The following is a 22,919-nucleotide window of genomic DNA, read 5'->3' as shown; positions in this document are numbered from 1 at the left end:
GTTCAGTTCTTCTATGAGGGGAAGCTCACTTGTTCACATCATGTGTTGAAGTTCATATATATCTTGTGGATGAACTCCTATAACAATGTTGCTCTGCGTTTGTAACGATGTATCTAGCCTTTATGCAATTCCATTGTTTTTGTAGGTCACTACAATGAGCTCTAGATAATAAACTCTATGTTTTGTACAGCAGGACCTTTGAGGCTCCTGATGGCAATCAAGTTTGGCATTTTACAGAAACAGGAGTATATGAAAATGAAGACCCTTTGCATTTGGTATGCACTTCCAACAATGACCTATGCTATTTCCTATATATGATGAACTTATAGGCTTGATTTTCGTTTGATCTGTTTTGGTAGTCATGAATCATACATGGCCATCTGGAAAACACTTTCTACAGATTGTGTGTATTTTTGAGACATGTGAGTCGTGATGTTAAAATGTGCATTATCTTGATGTGAACTTTCCCCTCTCACTTCTGCGAATTTCTTCGTGCAGAGACAAGCGTCATGGTGGTCTCTTGCACTATGATTATTTCTAAGGCTATGGCGTCCTCTTTTGAGCCAAGTACTAGTGCGCCACCCGGTTCTTCGGCGAGAGACGATGTTGTTCATGATGATTAAAAAACACACAAAAATTGGAAGACTGTTCTTTTCTTGTCTGGAGTTCACTTCCTATCCGTGGGGAATTCAGTACAAGTGCATCTCAAAATGCAATAGAAGAGTGTGGTTCCGAAGTTCACTATTTTATGAGGTAAATTCACTTCATATATGACGTAAACTTCACGTGTTTTTGTCATGTGCTGAAACATAAATATATCTTGTGACTCAACTATCATAAGAATATTGCTGTGAGAGGGTAACCCTAAATCTAATCTATGCTATTCCATCATTTTTGTAGATCATTACAACAAGCTCTAGATGATAAGCTATCTTTGTCTATATTTTTTATTTACTGTGGGAGAAACTATCAGGAAGTTCAATTTAATAACATCACGAAGTTCATTTTATTTACTCCCTCTGCCTATAAAAGGATGTCTTAACTTTGTCAAAATTTGAATGTATTTAGACCAATTTTAGTATCTAGATACATCCAAGTTTGTCCAAAATTAAGACATGTTTTTATAGACGGAGAGAGTAGTAAAGTTCATTTTTACCAAACTGCGTAAAAGAGTTGCCCGAAACTCATATTTTATTCAAATGCTTATTCTTTCATTTTTGAAAGTGTGCTTGCTTCTTTACGGAAGTTCAATTCTATTGCTAGCAAAAGTTCATTTCATATTGTGCGTTTGCTGAAAGAAATTTGTTTCATGATTATCTTTTGGTTTTGGGAGTTGGAGATTATCAGATTGCCCCATGACAACTTCACTTCCATGTTTACAGAAGTTTGTACTTCCAGAAAGATATCTATGACATGAAATTTGTATTCCTCTCAAAGGAAGGTAGTGAAAATTATTCTCTTATTTTTCTATAGTTGGAAGGTGAAGAACATTCACGTAAATTTGATTAGCAAAATTCCACAATACACTTCTGTATTTTCTGCAGTTGGAAGGTGAAGAAATTCCAGGTAAATTTGATTAGCAAAATTCCTCAATACATTGCTGTATTTTGTGTTCTCTGCTACAGCGGGAAGGTCTTCCCCAAGTTGTAGTCTGCATCGTTTTGTTTGAGCCAAGTTGCTATTGTTGTTGTTAACTTTGAGCGATTGGGAAGTTCAATTTTTAATGCGCTGAAGTTCATTTCATTTTCATCTGCTCCGGACTTTGCTAGTACTTTGCCGCCTCTGACCTTCCATATCGCCACCAAGTGCACTGCCACACAAAGTGAGAATGGTTAACAAATCATGGACGTGTAGATAGTGCACGATACAATGCATTAGTGGTACTAATATATGGTTATGAAAACGGGTACTGAATGTCGATTACATATTTTGAATATGGGACATAAGGCTTTTCAATTTGCCTTTTTTATTTCCATTTTTGTTTTCTATGGATAGAAAGAATGGCAGATTGAAGTTTTTTTTTTCTCGCCTAGGAGTTCAATTACTCATTTATATGTTGATGCATGTCTGACAACACGTTAACTCTACAAGTTTATTTTTCAGGAAGTTCGCCTTTTTCTCTCTGAAAGTTCATTCTCTGTTGGCAGGAAGTTAGTTAGCTTTTGCGCATTACTTGAGAGCCTACAGAATGCCAACGATGTTCTCTCAGGAGCATTGCCAGGGCGAGAGCAGAGAGCAGTATGGGTGAAGTTAAGAGTTAAATTCATCAGTAGTCATCGAACTTGTTGAGCAAATTCAGTTTGGCCATTGTACAACGGAAATACCAATTTACGGTCACTGAATACGAGCTAGAGCTTCACACACGGTCACCGCTCGCGACTTGGTGTCGTATTTGATGACATGGCGAGCTGCAGGACCCACGTCAGCTAACTTAACAGGGAGAAAAGAATACCCAGCTAGAATAGGGCATTTTTGCAAAACTGCCATCCTCTCGAGAGAGATTCCCTCTTGGCGATGCGCCCGCGCCTCCGCATGCTGCTGCCCCGGTCGATGCCGACCGGTCCCGGCGCCGCCGTACTCCGGCGAGGCTTCGCCTCAACCCCCTCCTTCGTTTCCCCTACATCTCGGCACCGCCCTGCACCTTCTTGTGCCCCCACGGCTAACCCTAGCCTCGCCCGGCCTTGGTCGCTAGCGGAGCTCAGCGTGCCGCCGTGGCTTGTGGCTCCACCCCCCCCCCGCTCCGGTCCGCTGCGTCACAGCGCCGCCCCGGAGGAGAGGAGGAAGATAGAACTAACTATAGCGCTTCAGCTGCCTCTCAACACAGATAAACATTTAGCTCAGCAACACTCCAATCAGGCATTCTTACTTCCTTTTGCTGTGCAACTACAGATTGTTCAACCAAATTCTTTCAGGTGCCAACCAAATTTAACACAGATAAACATTTAGCTCACAAACATATCCAAATAGGTTGTCATCTTGCAGGTGCCAAGCAACATCTTCAACCAAATTCTTGTGAGCCTGCAAAATCATAAACTTAGGATATGTACACTCTGAAATCTGAATACAAACAGAAGCCACGTTTCTGTTAGAGGTCATGTTAGAGAAGTATGTTTTTTACACAACATGTTGAAGGATTGTTAAAATAGTATCACTATATATAGAATATTAGCATGCTAGGCAAATGATACAATACTCACCAGCCTACACTTTTTAAAAGCCAGGTAGTCGACTCAGTAAGTGTCTACAAATATTACCAAAAAAATCATATTCCAGTTTAAATAGTGAATAAAACAGTGAATGAAGTGGTGACATGGCTGAGAGCTCATCATTTCAGGGGCATTTGGCTATGTTTCATTATAAGCAGGCTGTCTGAAGACAGAAACATAAGTGTTAATTACTTTTGCTTCAAACATAGTTGCTAGCATCGTAGTTGAGTAATATTCAAAGATTGCTAATCTAGCCCACACAATGCAATCATAGATAAAAAAAAAAGAGATACATGGAAATTGAGAAACTGTGCAGAAGCATCTGGTAGGACATTACCTCAAACACCTGTTGTGCATCCAGAACAGGCACTCCACTACCGTAAGCGAGAATCCACAGGCAGTTCTTCTTGTCATACGACCCACTCAGCAGCCACCCCTCGGTCAAAGAACTCCACGCCAGCCCATACACCTCGGCATCATGGCCCCTGAGCATGACATCGGCGCCTGCCTTCTGGCCGTTGTTGGCAAGGTGGTACACGTGCACCTCACCGACGCAAGTCTTTGTGCCCACAATATACGGTTGCTGCGGCATGGGCCGGGCGCAGTTGAACTCGCCCTGGTACGGCGCTGGCCGGAAGATGGACACGGAGGGGGCCGGGACGGCACCATCCTCGGCGCGGCCGCCGCGGCCAGGCGTGGAGGAAGCAGGAGGACGGCGTCCACATGCATAAGATGGATGGTGGCGTCGTCGGCGTGGGCGCCAAGGACGAGCTGGTGGGAGGGGGCGGCGACATGGGACTTCGGCGGGACGCACTGGACGGTGAGCGAGGGCAACTCCAGCGGGTTGGAGATGACAAGGTTGTAGAGAACGGGAGCACGGGGATGACGAGGGCAACTTGAGGGGTATTTTTGCAAAACAACTGGACCTGGCAGTGGGTCTCGCTCGGCGCCACATCAGCCAATACAATGCTACGGCACGAGCGGTGACCGTGAGTGAAGCTCTGATGCGTATTTAGTGACCGTAAATTCGTATTCGCATTGTACAGTGACAAAACTAATTTTAGTGGACAAGTTCCATGACTAATGATGGATTTAACTCGTGCAGTTAACTTCTTCTAATCCTTATAGTTCACTTCTCCAAATTCACGAAGTTTACATCTCTGTCTACTTTTGTATTTAGTCCATCCATTGGGTTTAGATAGTGCAATTGTTTATTTAGTTCCTTGTGAAAGTCTTTTTCTTTCTCGAAGTTCAGTTTTATTGATGGAAGAGTTCATTATATTTTTGAGACATTTGATATGACTGCATATATGCAAGTAGACAATTCAAATATTGTAGTTACACTTATTTGTTTTGGTATAGTGAATGATAATATTTACCTTTATGATTGATGCAACACAGCTACAATATTCAGATATGTTAATGTTTTCTTTCAGTAGTTTGTCTAATATGTTCGCTTCTATTTTGTGTGGAGTTAGATTCATATATCTTAAGAAGTTCATTTTTCCTATTTCACGTATTGCCTTGGTTCTTTGACTATATAGTTCTTCATAGCAAGTTGGATTTTATTGGCACTTTTTAAAATCATAATGACTTACAGTCCAACATTGTTGAAAAAGTTGGTCTATGCTTATTAATTATTGGCAGGTTTACCATGATCAGGATGCCATCTCTATCTAGTGATTGTGATGCAGTTCACATCTGACACTTGTGCAATTCACAATTTGTCGTGGGTCGGTTCAGTTTGTTGTTGTTGTTTTGTCACAAGTAAGCTACCTCCTTTGTACTCCTATGATGTGTGTGTCACTGGGAAACTCACTTTAATGTTTTAGGGGAGTACGCATCGTCCGAAGTTCAGTAAGAAATTGTTTGATGTTTCAGTTTTTCTTAGATTGTGATCTGTTGTTATGCTTGTGCCTCCATGTTGGCTAGCACCTCCCTGCAGTAACCACCGTGTTGAGCTGGGAAGTCCACTGTGAGCATCCTGGGAGTTAACCTCACACGGTTTGGCGCGGATCAGTTATTCGACAAGAGTAGTGTGGTGGTGCATACTCGTCTAGATCTTGGTGTTATCGAGCGGAGCATGCCGAAGGAGTTGGTATAGCAACGCGAGGCCTATCCAGCGGTAGGTTTTCTTGTTGTAGGTGCTAAAACTATTTTTTTGGGGTTGCAAGGTTCACTTCTGCTTGAGAAATTCATATTTTTTTCAGGACGATCACTTCGTTGACATAGGAAGTTCTGTACAAACAAACTTTGCGAGTTGCAGCCGTAGAAACCAACTTAATTTGCGGAAATTTTCATATTCCATGGTATATCATTTTTTCAAGTTCACTTTTTGATTTCGAGAATCTTGTTTCTTGCTATCGTTGTTTATAGTTGTGTTAGATTTTTTTTAACTTATGTGTTGGGAGTAGTAGCATCCTGTTTGGTGAAGTTCGGATAATTGCAGCGCACTATAGTAATTTCTGAAGTTTAATTTCCGATTTAAAGAAGTTCACTCCTCGTATGTGTGAAGTGCAGGTGCATCGTCTTCACTACTGCATCCATGCATTGGATCCATCTTCTTTCTTGCCAATGCTAAGCACAGTGCTGCTTCTCGATGCATACTTTGCGCTTCCAGTACTAGCGCTGGACTCGCGGCCTATCTGGGAGTTGACTGTCCACATCCCACAGCTGAACCTGTATGAGGATGGGTTCTGAACTGCAAGAGGTTGATGATACACAACATGGGCGCCACTGCTGCAGTTCCTTCTTCTTCCATCGCTGTATGGCGTGCTCGTGCAAGCGTCGCCGTCTCAGGGTAACGTGGCATCACAGTGAGTTCATTAGGTGTAAAAGTTCATTTTATTCATCTACGAAACAAACTAAAGTTCATTATTTGTTTCATAGATGAAAGTGCATTATATATAGATTGAGAAAGTTCATTTTATTAATCTATGAAACAAACTTAAGGATCACGGTGAGTTCATTAGGTCTAAAAGTGAAGTTCACTATGCAAATAAAATGAAGTTCGCTAGGCATAAAAACTGAAGTTTGTTTCGGAAATTGTAAAAAGAATTCAGTATAATAGAATCCTTGCTTGCTTCCACTCTGAATTATTTTATATTTCAGCCCGAGGTCAACACACTAGCATTTGCTGATGAAAGTGGAAATCTCATTTATTCTGGAAGTGGTGGTAATATGTGCAAAGTTGCTCGCTCTTACAAACTATTATTATGCTAGAAGACAATATATAATGACCAAATTTCTTTTAGATTTATTCACCATTTGAAACATATGAAGTGTGAAGTATTTTTATGTTGCAACCTCCAATTTCTGAAAGACAGTAAACGCTGATTCTGGATGATTTTTTGTCAAGTAGAGTGGGAGTTGACATTTCATGATTCCTGACAAAAAAAGGATGTTTGAAATATCGGGAAACGAATGATGCGTTAGCTAATTTTCTATAGCATTTATCAACCTTTTTTTGGTAGCTGAAAGATATGCATTGTACAGGTGCATAAATAACATTAGATGGTTCAGTAGCTATGCCAATATCCTAATTAATCGAGTTTGTTCCTTTAGTCCAGTTCATTACCTATAGACAACCATTTTTTTATGCAAAATAACTGCTGCTAGTTCATGTGTGTACTCCTGGCAGCGCCACCATGAACTCCGGCTCTCCCGCATAGCCACAACCGCCACGGGACAAGTGCCACCACATGAGTTCACATGCCTCGTCGCGGTAGTTCACGTCACTCTCCACAGCGAGCATGTGCAGTTCTATCTTCAGGTATGTTAACAGCGCCTCTTCGTCTGTCTGCTGCGTAATTTTGGGGAGTTTGCAGTGCAGTACCATCTACTCCTATTCTATTTTCAAGTCTGGTATTGATCCCTCTTTGTAAACAATTAATATAGCCATGCATATGGTATTTTGAGAACTGATGAATGGCCATTTGCATTATTGCCGGATGTCTCTTATCTATCATTTTTACTATTTTTCAGCGCTAGCAATTGCTAATTAGAAATAATTCTTGTTACAGATTGCAATGTGATGTTGTTCTACAACTTTAACTGCAAGTAGAGCACCACAGGAGTTCATTGTGCCTCCCTTGGCAGTCCGTTTTGCATGGCCGGGAAGTCCACGCATGCATACCCTGGCAGTCATGTGCATGCCGTCGGGGAGTAAAACTACAATACGCCGATGTTTAGCCGCTGATTCACATGCGTGTCCTCTGAACCATCGATTCTTAGTTCTGCAATTAATACTTGTCTTAGCTTGTTTTGGGGCGACGTATTGCAAATTGCAGGGATTAAAATAGGTTAATGAATTGCTGTGATTTCTCCACTCTAGTTTATAAAGGTGCACGACACCTACTCGGTGGCACACAGTTGGTCGTGAAGTTCAGACAAATAGAGTCATGGAGTTCATAAAGAGACCAGCATGTGTGAAGTTTAGAGACAAGCCTCGGCAGAGTTATTATGAATTTTAATCTGTAGTCATTGAATATCTGGTTGCATCTCAAGTTCAGGAAACTACAACATTTACAGTTTTATCTTGTATATGTTCACTTCATCTCCAAGAGGAAATTCACTCCGCATGTAGTTTTTTTTTGGATGTACAATTCTACCAAAGTGGAAGTTAATATATTTACGCGTTGTACACTTCTCTGAAAAAGTGGAAGTTCATTTTCTACCAAACCATAGTTCACTTTAAACAAGTTGGAAATTTATTTTTGTCAATCTTAACTTTGTAAGTGGAGGAAGTTCACCATGAACATGCTGAAAATTTGCTTTTGTCAAACTTCACTTTGTTCAGAGCGTGAAAGTTCACTTTGAACACGTCAAAAGTTCATTTTGAGCATGTATGTAACTTCTATACCACGATCGGAAGTTCACTAACACATATCCGGAGATTCACTTCCATAATCGAGCAACTCATGGATTCTATTTTTCTGGGAGGAAATCATACGTATAGAAATCGCCTTACGACCTCTTATTCCGCAAATCGACCGGTGCTACGTACAATTAGCACTAATATATATGTATTAATATTCTAACACCCCGCAATGCCACACGTAATCAATCTAGATGAGCCAACTCCAAAATGTCATCTTGTCGGCGTTATCTCCACTTTTGTGTATTTCCAAAATTAAACTTAAACCGTTAAGAATTTGGAAAAAAGTTCAACATGGAAAAGATGCGCCTAATCAATATCTTTTCAACGCAATGTCATTTGCAACATTCTGACAAGTTGTTTGGAAATAATCCCTAAAAAACAGTACGAAAAACGAGAATTTTAGAAAACGAAATCACGTATTTTCAAATCTGCTCTGAAACTGTAAAGAATATGAAAAAAATGTTATACATGAAAAAGGTGTGCCTAGTTAACATCTTTACGATGGTATATATACATCAATCGGACAAACCATTTGAAAGTTAGACCCCCAAATCTGCACGAAAACAGAGAAATCCGCGAAAATATTGTTTGTATATTTACAATTAGTTTTAAACTAAACAAAATTTGGAAAAACAATGAACACGAAAAAGTTGAGAAATTTCAATACAAATCTAACGGTATATTATATGCATCATTCCTTTAAGCGGTTCAAAAATCAACATTAAAATACTGTCCGCACGAACATACAATTCTGGTGTTCCGTCAAGAAGTTCACTAGGAAACACTCGGAAGTTCACAAGTGGTTCGAGAATAGCTATTCTCAATCGTGGAACATACATTTGTTATTAGATGTATATACAAATACATCAATCATGGAAATAAAAAAGATCCCACCAACATCTTCAACACATACAAACTCTTCTATATTTACTTCTAAGGTTTAAACAATTCATTCATGTTGCTACATGTTAATGTGGTAAACTAATTACCACTTTTTTAGATATAGAAGCATGGAAAATAGTGCGCTATTTGGTGCTAATAGTGCGCTATAGCATATATTGAGAGCCCACGCTCAATTCTAGTAATTCTACTCACCATGGCGCTATTTGGGCAATAGCATGTTATATATATCACGCTAAAATGTGTTAGCCCGCTTTTTTCTCCAGCCTATTGCTCCAAAGGTCTAAGTTTTCCTTCTTAGGAAGAAGAAGAAGTTGCTTCATGATTGTCATGGTGATGAACAACAATCTACTGGTTTATCTTGTGAATCGGAAGATGACATCCCTAATGTCGATGATTCTTATTAAGTAAGTTATGCTATGTTGTTGCTCCGTGGGATGTCGATGTTAAGATTTTTATACAATTGGACAAACGGTTTTTGAACTATATCATTTATCCTTGCTGAAATACTATAACTTTAGGCCATATCTGGTTTTTAAAAACTCTATTTAAAATGTAGCATGTTATTAGCATGATATAGCACGAATTGTTGTTGGAGAATGCAATCACCAATTCTTTAGCAAACTATTTTAAACATTGTAGAAAAGGCATAAAATGCCCTGATTTAACTTAAGAAAGTTGTTAACCAAGATCTTAGAAGGATCCGAGAACCACCCAAACATAATAGTAGTTCTATACAGGCCAACACAACACCAGCTACAAACCAATACAAAGTTACTGAGGACAGGTTGGAGTATTGCCATTGCATTGTCGTAGCTTGCGAGCTAAGACCGTACAGGTGTCGAAACGTTGAGACCAGGTAATCCACCGTAGGGCCATCCTTAGCTTTCAAGGTTGGGCGCCAGAGCTGCATAAAAATGGAGGTTTTAAAAACACAATCAGCGCGGTGGCTAGAGAATGCAGCCTCAGTTGTAAATTTGTTAGGGACATTCCAAAGATTCTAGCACTTGACAGCAAATAAGAACCAAATAAAAGATCTAGCTTTTCCTTTCAGCCCTTGAAATATCAGGCAACAAATCAGAAAAAGAGGAAGGATTCCAGTGAACCTCAAAAACGTCTCGGATACCACTCAACAAAATTTGCCAAGATGCAATTAATGAAGATACGATCGCCATTTTCTAGCTGGCTAGACAAGGAGCACATCCCATTTAACGGCCCTGGCCCATTGTATTAACAATTTTTTTCCACGGATGGTAAACGGTATTTTATTAATTGCTAGGTAAATATTTTAATTTTAAGCGGTAGCTTAGCCGGCCAAATTATCTTTGCTAATAAGAAACTATTTCATGAGGACATCTTCCAATAGAGAGAAGCCACCGAGAATTGGCCAGAGTGCTCCAACGCTCACGCACCGAATCCCCATCATAATTACGTTCCACTTCTTTGAGTTCATTCCATAGCTACCCCAATTGATCCCATTCTTCATCTCGAAAGGTGCGGGAAAAGTATGACAACCAACCATCGTGCGTTGGGCTTACCCTACAGAAATGTCAGGGTTGGATGAAATATTGAAAAGGAGGGGGTAGAGATCGTGTAGGGGACTCTCCCCAAGACACCAATCGGACCAGAAGCAATTCTCTCACCACAACCCAGGATAAATTTAACCCCTAACTTGAATAAAATTTCCCATCTTATATTTTCATCCTTCTAGTTTGCATTTCGTATGCAGTAGGACATCAATAATGCATAGTGCATCTCTCTTCATTCCCTGAAAAGTTTTACAATTCTTCGCACTTTTGCTTGGACTTTTCTTAAAATGTCCTTTTATTTTGGTAAAATACTAGTGCCAAGTCTGCATGGTTTTAGAAAAACGGTAGTCTATTCCAACCAAGTGATTCATGTAAGTAACAAGAACCTAACACGATCGAATCAACCAGACTTCTCCAATTGATAATTGCATTTCCTATCATTATAGACAAATACGCATCCGTCTAATACTCTGAAATTGAAAGTTCCCATGATTAACCACTGCGGGGAGACTTAACTTTGCTGCAATCTTTAGCCTGCCAATTTAATAAATGTAATTAATGTTTTTAAATCTCTGATATATCTTGTGATATAATTATTTGTTGCTATGTTATTGAATTCTACCACCCATTCATGCTTGAAACTAATCTTTGCGCAGATTTGATATCCAATATTAATATTAATAAATGCACAAAATCTTTAAAATATAACTTTAGTCATTATCTATTCGTATAATTATGTGACATTAATTCTCAAAAAAAAATATGCAGATTTAATCCTTCGGTGACTACACCTACCCCTTTTCCTTATAAATACATGGACACATCATTTTTATTGGGAGCATTCTGAGAGTAAAGAACAGGCTTTTCCTTCTCCCATCTCTGAGTCTTTGCCCTTAGCCGGCATAGCCGCCTTGCATCAGCTGGCACACACTGAGAGACGCCCAAAAAGGAATGGCCACTAATCCGAGAGAAGAGAGCTATGGTACGCTCCTCTCCATAAGATTGTTCGATCCTAATAATTTTTCCAAATCTAAGACATGTATTTGTGTATGTTCATCAGTATACAGTTGAAAGTATGTAGCACCATATTGTCTCTGCCACAAAAATTGTTTGTTTCGGATTTTGCCTTGTGTTTTAGTAGACCGTGTCATCGTGTGTACGTGCGTAGGTAGGTGGTGAATGGATGGATATTCCCCTAGTTGTGATCGAGTACTTCAATATTGCAAACAGATCTTTCATTATTTAAGCTGCATGTACCGTGTACATCTAATTTTCAGGTGCGTGCAACGCCACGGAGGCTGAGGAGCAGGGAGCTGACATAGCAGACTCGCCAGACTTGGTTTTGCCACTCCAGCACCTCCCAGTTCAAGTCCCTGAGTGCACGGATCCTCGCAGCCCGGCGTGCGTCCGGGGCACCGTGAACGAGTGCATCCTAGACCTGGCATTCGAGCTTATCTGCCAGGCCGCGAACGAGTGTGTCAGCAGCGGGCGCCGGGTCGTCTCTCCGAATGACATGACTCGGGCCATCGACAGGGTCAGAAACGTGAACACGGCCCCCCGCTGGTTGATGGTGGAGCGTGGCAGCCGTGTGAGGGCAGAGTATGGACGAATCGCGCGATTTCAATGGCGTCCTCGCCCCCGGCGCCATCAACGACGTGGTGCAAGCACGCAGGCGCGGCTAGAGGAGGCGCCACCGGACACCCCGGCCCGTCGGTGAAACAGTAACAGCAATGGTAGTGTTGCGGCCCTTAGCACTAAGAGCATGCCCAACGTGCATGATGATATGATACAGTGATGTGTGTGACATGTGTGTGAAACTAAAATATATCTTTGCTCGAAATAAAATGCCTATGCTAGATGGCGAATAAATGTTAGATTTGCAATTGATGTTGTGGAATACAAATGTCATATGTGGTCGTCCAGCAAGGGGTGAAACCGAATCGGATGCGGATTGAATAGTGCCATTCTCATATCCGTTTTCATCCTTTTAAAACGAATATGAATGCTGATACGGATCGAGTGGATGTTACTCGAATACGAGTTACGTTTTCTCAATTCGGAGCTGATACAAATATAAGGAAATAAAAGACCTAGCAGTGAATCCTTGTAGCCTAAGAGCAAATAAAATGTCTTGTTATCATCATTGTAGCTGCTAGCTTTGTGGTTTATAATGTTGTATGGCCAGCTCTGACATGATGGTTTCTTTATTGTCATTATATTCGGATGATTCATAAAAGATATGCTATATGAGCACGCAGAATGGGTCAAAATTAGTGGACCACACGCAATGGTATGAATTTGACATCATTAACTCCACCAAATACTATGACACAACCATGTGTACTCGTCTATGATGTCCAATGAGGTAACACAAATCAAACAAGCTTCATTTTGCCGTGCTTGTACTCATGTCCCTTATGTTTCAGAACATTATTCACAAAGAATTCAATTTTTCCAAATGCATCAGCATGAAACCATTTCATGAGCGCCTTTTCCTATCATTGGGTGTGTGGCTTTATGTTAAAACTCCGAAGTTAAAACTTTTTAATTGTGCAATACGGCAATACCTCACACTGGTGGGAAACATAAATTTACCACATATAGTTAGTTGGCTGCAAATTAACATGTTCAGTAAACATTGTGAAATATTCTCGATATCTTATGAGATATAAGGGCTACCATACTATTTACAACTTCAGCGCCCATTTACTGTTTGAAATAAATAACTGATTTATTCAAAATAGCATTGTGAATCCATGTTGCATGAATGAATAATACATAGTACATCCATTACCAAAATATAACACCGAATACAGGGTCGTCCAAGGTCAGAGTTCTCAAATCTAATTAATTAATTTTCCCTCTATCTTGAAATAAACTATGTTATAAACATGGAAATGGTTTCCAAAATATTCCTTATTCGTAACTTTTTAAAAATATATGTTTTTACATTTTTCTAGAAATACATCAACCTTAATAACCAATAGAGGCCCGAGCTCCTTATTTCGAACGCAAACAAACTCAGTACCTATTTCCGAGCTTGGTTGTAATAGCACATGCATGTTAGTTCCAATTTTCCCTACTTCTCATCGATGCACCCTTCTGCTTCCAAAACAAGTGCATGCGTGAAGATGATGATCATGTATTTGTACCACGCTCTCCCTTCCCTCCTCCGGAATTTTGCAATTAATACCTTGCACATTCTCTCAGAATTTTAGAAATATACGGACAACATATGTTCTTATAATTTTAGCAAATTTTAGTTCCCAAGGTCCACACTATTTTAAAAATAAACAACTTTTGAAATGAAAAATTGATCCAATTAAGAGATGCTTGTAAACAATAACCATTGTAACTTTGATACTACCTCTGCCCATAAAAGGATGTCTTTCTTTTATGGACAGAGGGAGTATTATAATTTGCATAATTTATTCAAATTAATTATTTCATATTATTGCTAAAAATATGCACGCGTCTAGAACTCCAAAGTTAAAAATCTCTATATTTTAGGAGCTACTTTTTTCTTGAAAAAAAAATAACTTTCATTTCCTAGATTTGAGAAGGCCAAACAGTCTTACAAAAGGGTAAAATCAAGAAAAAAAAAAGGATAGGGGTTCAAATTCCAGTCTATCCTGATAAAGCAAACAGGAGCCTTCAACTCATAAAATATAACCTCCTTTGAGCTCTAATGGAACTCTCCATTACATGAGATAAGCAATAAATGCCACCAAAGAAATAGTAGCTTGCTAGTAAGAAACATATATAGAGAGTTAGATCCGCAACAGCTTACGGGACGCCATGATTGCTAGATTAGACAGCAGAGTACATCCTCCAACAGGCAGTAGTCCTCATTGCGTAATATTCCATCTTGTCCGAGAGCTGAAAGCATGAGGCAATTTCAAATAGAACATGATTGGGGTCTTTAGGAAATTGCTCTAAACAATCATGCCAATTGTGATATTCACAGCGGTTAGAAAACAACCGCAAAACCCACACAAAAACATGTCTAGACAACTTATTTTCGATCCGGCTAGAAAGAAAATCATTTATATTCAACAACACATGATACTAACCGAGCATATCTCCGAAACCAGTCAAGGCAAATTTTACCACATGATGGGTGAAAAAAATGGATAGTTATTTCATCACTCCCACAAAGCTTGCGTTTAGCATCTCCTGATCATTGTTGAGCAATCAACTACTAATTGTGGTGAAGGGATTTTTTATTTGGAACTTGCTAGATGAAAATTTTATCAAAAGGACATTTAGCATCCCATAAATCCTGAATTGTATGTCCATTGCCACCTTAAAATTTAAGCATTCATTGAAAAATTAATTAATTATGTAAATACCCTTTTTATCCAACAACCACATGATTTGATCCCTCTAAGCAGTTAACTAGAAATTGCCCATATCCAAGAACAAAGAGTTAAAGCCATAATATCATTCCCATTAAGGGTTCTACATAAGCCAAAATTTCCCATCACCCCACTAAAACCTTCAACAACCAAAATGGCAGGTCAATTATAAATGAAAAACATAGATTTCTACTTAGTTTGTAAAGGCATGCCCCCTTCCACAAATCATGCCAAAATAGAGTTTGTTCCCATGGAGGATTTTCTCGGCAGTTCCAGTCCTCTATTACACATAGGCTTTCTCCATACCTCTATAAGATTGGGTTTCGTCGAGTGCAAACAACATTGATATTTTTGGAGCCCATTCATTTGTTTCACATGAGACCCCCTACAGATAGAATCAACCACATTCTTAATATTTAAAAGGTGTTTGGGCATCATAGAAATGTTCAAGGTCCTAGTATTTAGAAGAACAAATCCTATAAACTATTTAGGTCTACACAAAGAATCCTAATTTACCAAAAATATATTATATCAATAGTGGACCTACTGATATTTTTCTATGTTCCTAGAGACAGATGAAAATGAATCATTGTACAATGACAAAAATAGTCCAAGAAAACATATTTAAGATGTTAAGAGCATCGAATAAATCCCAGAGGTAAATCTTAGCACTTCATTTAAAAATCAGAGAAGAAACAAAAACATCAACCAGCAGAGGATGACTCAAAGCTAAAATAACAAGTAGGAAACCCCATTATTTAAAAATGGAAATCAAAGTTCCATAAATCCCACAATATATGGTGGTAAAAAAGATAACATAGGTTCAACTTAATCGAACCAGAGATAGTTGTGGTACGATCCGGAAGCGATGACATCCCCAAATTTATGGTTTTGATAGTTTGTTTCCTCTAATTATCCCCATCCTCTCCATGTTTTACTAAAATCTTAGGAAGATTTTACCTCCATGAAATATTTATTGCCTACAAAATGGTTAGTTCTACAAAACAAAAGATAATAATTGAAGTGCCAAAGCCTTACCATATTTTATAATGAAGGATCATTAAGTGTACAATGGCTAACATATAAAATAAATATGTGTGCACTTTAAATTTTGTTTTTAGCACAAGTGGCAGAAACTTGATTTTGAAAGAGCAATTGCACTTGTTCGAAAAATGTGAAGATTTTTAGACCAGCAAATACACATATTTTCACACTGTAATTTTTTAGATTTTTTTGGTATTCTAGTAAGATGCTGAAAATCCCACTTTACCAACTATGCTGAGCAATTGCACTTGTTCGAAAAATGTGAAGATTTTTAGACCAGTAAATACACATATTTTCACACTGTAATTTTTTAGATTTTTTTGGTATTCTAGTAAGATGCTGAAAATCCCATTTTACCAACTATGCTGCAAATTCTTACAAACAAGCAACCAATTGATAAACATCTTGTGATAAAGCTGACTTTTTGGAACATTTTTCACTAATAATAGAAAACAAAATAGAATGAAATTTCTTTAGTGTTTAGGGAAACAATATCAAGTATGTGATAGTTGCATAGGTTCAGTGGGCATGGACAAAATGTTATAGGTCGACCCTACTTATATGATGCTCATCTTCCTCATTTTCTTATTTTCTAAGCATCCCATTTTTTTTTTAAAGTTGAACCATATATAAGTGCCATGATCCCACAAGGTATAGAAGCAACCTTAATAATGTAATCGCCACTAGAATGCTCTTGTGTGCAAAAGTCAATTGTAAATCACAAAGATGATCCATAACATATAATAATTCTCCTATGCAGTATAGTTAGGAGCATGCAAGAATAAAATAGAACTACCAAAATGTTCTTTTGGCCCATTTATCATATGATTCACAATAAAAATAAATATTTATCACATGATTCATCAAACAAGAATTTATCATCAAAAATGTCATTTTGGTCCACTAGAGATAACAGTCGTTGTAGTTTGAGAGTTACCATTATCGGAGGGCATAAAAAATTTCAACCCTAAACCCTAATCCATCACATGCCTTGATAGGGGTAGTTGATTTGACCAAACAATATCTCCATATTACCACTGCAACCATGGCCATAAACTCTTGGAAAATGCAGGAGAGTCTCACGGAAGGTTGAGGAGATCTCAATGGTCACCCTTGTACATAGAACCACATTCGATCGTCTAGAACGCAGGTAGTTTTTCCTCCAAGGATTATGTAGAACCAGAGGGTAGTGGAGGGGTATGTATTGCGATCATTTGCACCTGCACCAACTAATTCACCAAAATATTAGATTATCATCATTGAATGTGGATAACAGATCATCAACGGGGAAGGGGATATCAGCATACCTTTCTAGAAAGAGGATCAAAAGCGTGGTGGATTGTGGACCCTTGATTGGAGCGAACATGATTTTGTTATGGGATCCCTCAATATGTCGGAACTTGCACTCTTGAGTTCGCCTATCCCACATTTTTCTTGTGTCTACTCTACCTCCTCATTGCCGAAGGATCTAGAGGAAAATGAATCATGCCGTTTGGGGTTTCCCCATCGTTTCTTTCAACGAAAAAATACAAATATAAAAACCATGAGCTACATGCTTCATCTAATCGAGTTGATCTTGTGAACATGCTAACAAGTTGACAAACTACATCATATAATTACTCATGCAAGCTAATATCTAAATAGGAGCAACATGCAAGATATCTACCTCATCGAGCATTACTGGGCAATCCTAGACTACCATGTGTCATCAACTTTGCCAACTCAGCCAGCAAAAGTACCCTTTCAATTGGCAATAAAACGCATTGTTGTCGCTGATTAAATATAGTTCACCCATATTGTTTCCTTTTCCCCGTTCCATCAATTCGTTACATCCCTTCCCCTTCAATAAAGCGCTCCATATTTGTCTCTACTTTCTCCCAAGTCACAACAGCACTATCGCAGATCTCCAGCTCTCCCTTCCTCCTTCATCTGGAATCTGATACACAAGCACCAGCGAGTCCACACTGCTCTAGAGGGTGAGGTATCCTGGCGCCAATCACGAAGCTCTCCATCAAGCCCCGCCACGAGAAGCATGCCCTACACACATCAAGAGACTGGCCCCACTTACCTGATCAGCATGCCCGTATCAAAAGGGTGTGCAGAATGTGCGATGGCATAGGGCCTCTAAATAATTATGGTCCCCAATTAATTATTTGATAGGAGTTGTAGTATTTGATGGTACTAATTATAGGTTAAGAAATAGAAGCAAGCAGCAGCAACAACAACAACAACAACACTGGATGCAATGCCAGGGGGTGGAAGAATCCTCACCAAAGGAATAAGAGGCCTTCATCCGCTTCTAATAAGAACCAAACTCGTCACAGTACTATCCATCCATCGCCGAAGAGGGCCAATGTCCTCTTGTACTAGTTTGTAGGGTACACAAATCGTCAGACAATGGATCCTTCACCACTCGAGTGCAAATGGAAGATATAACATCATATAAGAAGAGACTCCTGTCACGACCACCGCCGAGCCCCGCTAATCAATGAGAAGTATTGTCAGTGCCCACGAACTACATCCACTATGCCCCTTGAAAGTGACCAAAGGCTCCAAAAATTTGCTCCTCCAAAATGGAACAATGCAAAGGTGACGCCGCTGCCCCATTTGGGAGGGTAGGGGTGGACCGAGAGTTTTCGCTTAGAGCCAAGGATGAAGGGGCACTCGATGAAGACTCCAAGAAGGGAAGAAACTATCAAGAGCGTCGACGTCACCAACAACGACATTGTCGAACGAGGATTTTCCCGAGTTATGGGCCACCATCCACATAGAGACCCACTAACCATAACACAGGATGGTAGTGGCTCCAGTTAAAAAAGTGTTGTTGCTAGGAGCGAAATCTATCAACTCTTTGAGACTCCATGTGTAGAGTTGCAGTAAGTGGACATTTCCCACAAGGATGACTTGGTATTCATATCAAATTCGAGAAGGTTATGTGTGTGCTCTACCTCATAAAGAAACCCATAAAAGCTCTAGGAATTGCCTTCTTGTCTCCATTCTCCAACTTCACAGAAGTATATCTCAAGTACAAAGCAGGTGAGATAAAATTAATTAGACAACTAGAAAACAATAAGAGTGGTATTTTGTATTTTAGACTAACTAATTGTATAACTGGGTATAGCGAGGAAACTAGTGAAGCGATGTTTCTTGTATGAAAAAGGATTGATAAATGGATCGGTTTCTGGGTTCACTTGATCACTTTCTAGAAACCATGGTGGCACAAAATAAGAGAAAATATAAAATGATAAATACAATTGTCTAGTCATTGATTGCATTTATATGTATATATCCATCACAACCTAATATAGAGGTGGTGGGCTATTCTCTGGAGTACTCCATAAGCGAGGGGTATGTTCACATGCTCAGAATCAATTACAACACCTAATATTGCCTTAAGATAATTGACATGAAGTTGAGAATGAAAATATTGTAAAGCTCACTTGTACTATGAGAGAGTAGCAAGCACTTTGTTCTATGTTTATCCCTAGTGAGGTTTTATCCGCAATGTAAATACCATAGCAGTCCAAGCGAGCTCTCACCGAGCTAGAGCATAATACAAGTTTCACTTTATCTAATACACATGTTTTTCCACACACATCCTAGCATCAAGGTTGGTCATATCAGCAAACTAAAATAGGGTAACAATATGCATCTACACCTACATCAAGGTCAAACATGAAGATTGCAACTGAATCACATGGTAATTTGAAAGGGGGGAGTACATATTTCGTATGAGGTATTATTTAAAGTATACATTGCACATACACGGTTTAAATGTAATCACTGACTGAAAGTAGCTCACTTCCACTTGTATTTATGATAAATTGGTTTATGCTAGTACATATAATGTTCAAATGTTCACCATACAGAGATTAAGTACAAACTACGAGTATGCAACTATGCATACACGTAACATTTTCTAGTGTGGTTAGAAAATTCCCTTGTACTCGGTATGTATGTTTCTGCATGGTACTTAAGAACTAAGATAGGTTTGTGTCCTCGTGTACTTGAAAAGAAGTCAATAGTGCAGCTCGCGTAGCCATGTACCGACGACCGCGTCATCTCCTGTGTCTTGTGTACGCCAGGACAATTTATGCACGATCTGACCATTTTATCAGTACGTAGTCTTTTGGCTCTGCCACCGTGAGCATGCGCATGCAGTAAGGGCATCTCCAACCGCGCGATCCAAACGGACGGGGCCGTCCGTTTTGGACCGTTTGGGTGGCCGCGCGGACGCGCGGACGGAGCCCCGCGTCCGCGCGTCCGTTTGGGTTGCGCCCTGCGCCCAATGCAGCGGCCACCCATTTGGCCATTTGGCATATTTCTTTGAGAAATAGGCCATCTGGCCACCCATAGTTATAACAAATATAGAATCATACGTTGAAATTATAGAATAATATCAAATAAATTGTTGCATGATGAAGAAATGAAATGTGACATAGTTCGAAGAAATATAAAAATTACAAATTGAGATTGTCAACTCAATTTGGGCGCTCTAGGATCTCCTTCTGCCTCTTCTCGAACCAAGCTCTCTTCGCCTCGCTCATGTTGGTCAAGTCGGCGTTCATGATCAGGTTGTCCTCGGCTAGCCGTTTGAGCTCAACTTCCTTCGCTTCAACTCCACCTCTTGGGCCCTTGCCATTGCTATGAGCTCAATTTCTCTCTCTTTGAGCTCAATTTCTCTAGCTTTGGTCTTGGCCTTGACCTCTTCAATCTCAAGCTTCTTCTTTTGGACATCGAAGTAGTTCTTCCTGTCCTCATCTTTCTCCCGGCGCCTTCTCTCATCCCTTTTGTACGTGGACACCTCTCTGTCGGCATGCATCTCCTTCAAAGTGCCGAACAATAGCATGGACGAGGCATCACGCTTCAAGTCGGCTTTGGTTGCCTTGTGGCCGCGAGGACGACTTGCACGAGAAGCGGAGCTACCGCAAGGCTGCCCACCATCAAGGTCAATGACCGTGGTATCTTTGGTGGTCTTGTTGCCAGTCAAGGTCGCCATGTACCCCTCGTACCCCTCCTGGAACTTGGGGGTGCCTTGGAGTTGCTTCCAACAATGAGGGAAGGCAAAGGTCTTATCGCCATTGTTGCATTTGTACCATTCCAAAGCTTGCCACACCTAGAGCAAAGCAAGAAAACAATGATAAACATAGGTGCAAACATTGGATGACTAAGTCGAGGTTAAGAATCATACCAAGTCCTTCACACCCATGCCACTAACGGGGATCCGCTTCACGTGTTCATACGCCGCCTGGAACTTGTTGCATTCCGTTTGAATTGCTCCTCACCTCTTTTGGAGCGATGTCTCGCTGCGGTCGCTCTCAAATGGCTCCTGTCCGTATTTGCGATGTTCATGGAAGTACTCGAAGATCCGGCGCCAGAATGCGGTCCCCTTCTGCTCGGCACCCGTCAATGCATCTTGCCCGACGGTCAACCATCCATCGACGAGCACCTTGTCCTTCTTCTCCGTGTAGTTGCTGGTTCTTTTGCTTACGCGGCGACCTCGAGCTTGTGCAGCTGCGGCTTGCGTGAGCTCCTGGCCGAACAACGGCTCGTCCTCGATGTTAATGCTGCCGGGACAGGCAGTGCTGTCCTGCTGTGTGTCAATGGGAGGTGGCTGGGGAGCCTGCTCGGTTGAAGCATAGGGCATGGTCGTCGGCATTGTCTGCGTGTAGGACGGAGGGGCCTGCACGGTGGACGATGCCGGCATCGGAGGCGGCGCGCGCTCGGCCGACAAATCTTCGAGCAGGTTGCGTGCTCCGGCCATCGCTGCTGATCCCATGTGCTTGGGGCCTTTGGAGTTCGCCGGCGCACGGTTCAGGTCAATGGACGAAGGAGACGGCCCCGTGAAGGACTCGCCCACCTCCGGTGACCCATCCCGTGACGGGTACGCGTACCGCGCCGACTGCGCCCCCAATTCCTGCGCGACGGGCGTGTACCCAAACGAGGCAGTCGGCAGGGATGTCGACCTTGGAGGAAGGGGTCGGGTCACGGACGAGGCCGAGCTCCCCCCCGAGGTCGTGCCGGCGCCCGGGAGGATCAAGTGCTGAGCGAGCACTGCGTGGCCGTAAAAGAGCATGGCATGCTCTTGCATGACGTTCGCCTTCGCCTCCGTCTTGAGTTGGAGGAGCTGCTCCGCCGCCCGCTGCCGCTCCTCCGCGGCAGCGACATCCCTCTTCCGTTGCTCGAGCGCCCTGCGGCGCTTGCCCCGCTTCTTGCTCTCGATCTTCCTCTGCTCCGCGGTGAGGTCGGGCTTCGCCTTCTTCGTTGCCTGCCCGGCCTCCACCACCACCGGAGCGTCCAGTTCAGGAGCCTCCGACACGGGAGGAGCGGCAACGTCCTCGAGCAGTGCCTCGTCTCCGATGGTGGCGGTGCAGGCGGTGGCGGCGGCAGTCGCTTCGTCGGCCATCTCTAGGTTTTGGGAGTGGAGTGGAGTGTTTCTGGTTTGGGAGACAGACAGGCGGGCCAGGGGCGGACAAGGGGTGGACGCGAGCGACCAGCATTCGGCGTCCGCGGCCACGCAAACTCGCCCCAGATTTGGGCCGGGTTTGGGTCATCCCGGACGCCGCGGCCATCCGTTTTAGGGATGGGTCCGCGCGCTGGGCCGCGTTTTTGTCCGGCTCGACCCATCCGGACGCGCGGGCGCGGTTTGGGTCGCCCCGTTGGAGATGCCCTAAGCACCCAGCACAGCACGGACGCATGCATGCTTGGCAGCATGTTTGCCACACCAGGTCACCAGCTGCATGCATTTATTCCTTGATTTGAGTTTGGGTGTGTCTAGCGAGTACAAGTTGAGTGTTTATTTTTCTTATTGGTCAGGGCCTCTTTGATTTGCAAGATTCATATAATGTGGGAATAGAAAAATCATAGGATTGGAATGACATGTTATCTTAAATCATACAACATAGAAAGCTATAGAACATTACAAGATTAGTATACGTGTCTGAATCATAGGAAAAGAAATTCTAACATGAGAATGGTCTGGAAGGAAATTTTCCGTTAAAAG

General features: G+C 41.3%; 1 pseudogene; it reads right to left on the bottom strand.

Annotated features, from left to right (window-relative positions):
* Positions 1–2,815: 2,815 nt before the first annotated feature.
* On the bottom strand, positions 2,816–5,967 carry LOC124690585 (annotated as a pseudogene).
* Positions 5,968–22,919: the final 16,952 nt, after the last annotated feature.

The sequence above is a fragment of the Lolium rigidum genome, chromosome 2 (genome assembly GCF_022539505.1).
Source record: "Lolium rigidum isolate FL_2022 chromosome 2, APGP_CSIRO_Lrig_0.1, whole genome shotgun sequence".
NCBI lineage: Eukaryota > Viridiplantae > Streptophyta > Magnoliopsida > Poales > Poaceae > Lolium > Lolium rigidum.
Note: the sequence above shows the minus strand (reverse complement) of the source record. Positions and strands in the feature narration are given on the sequence as shown.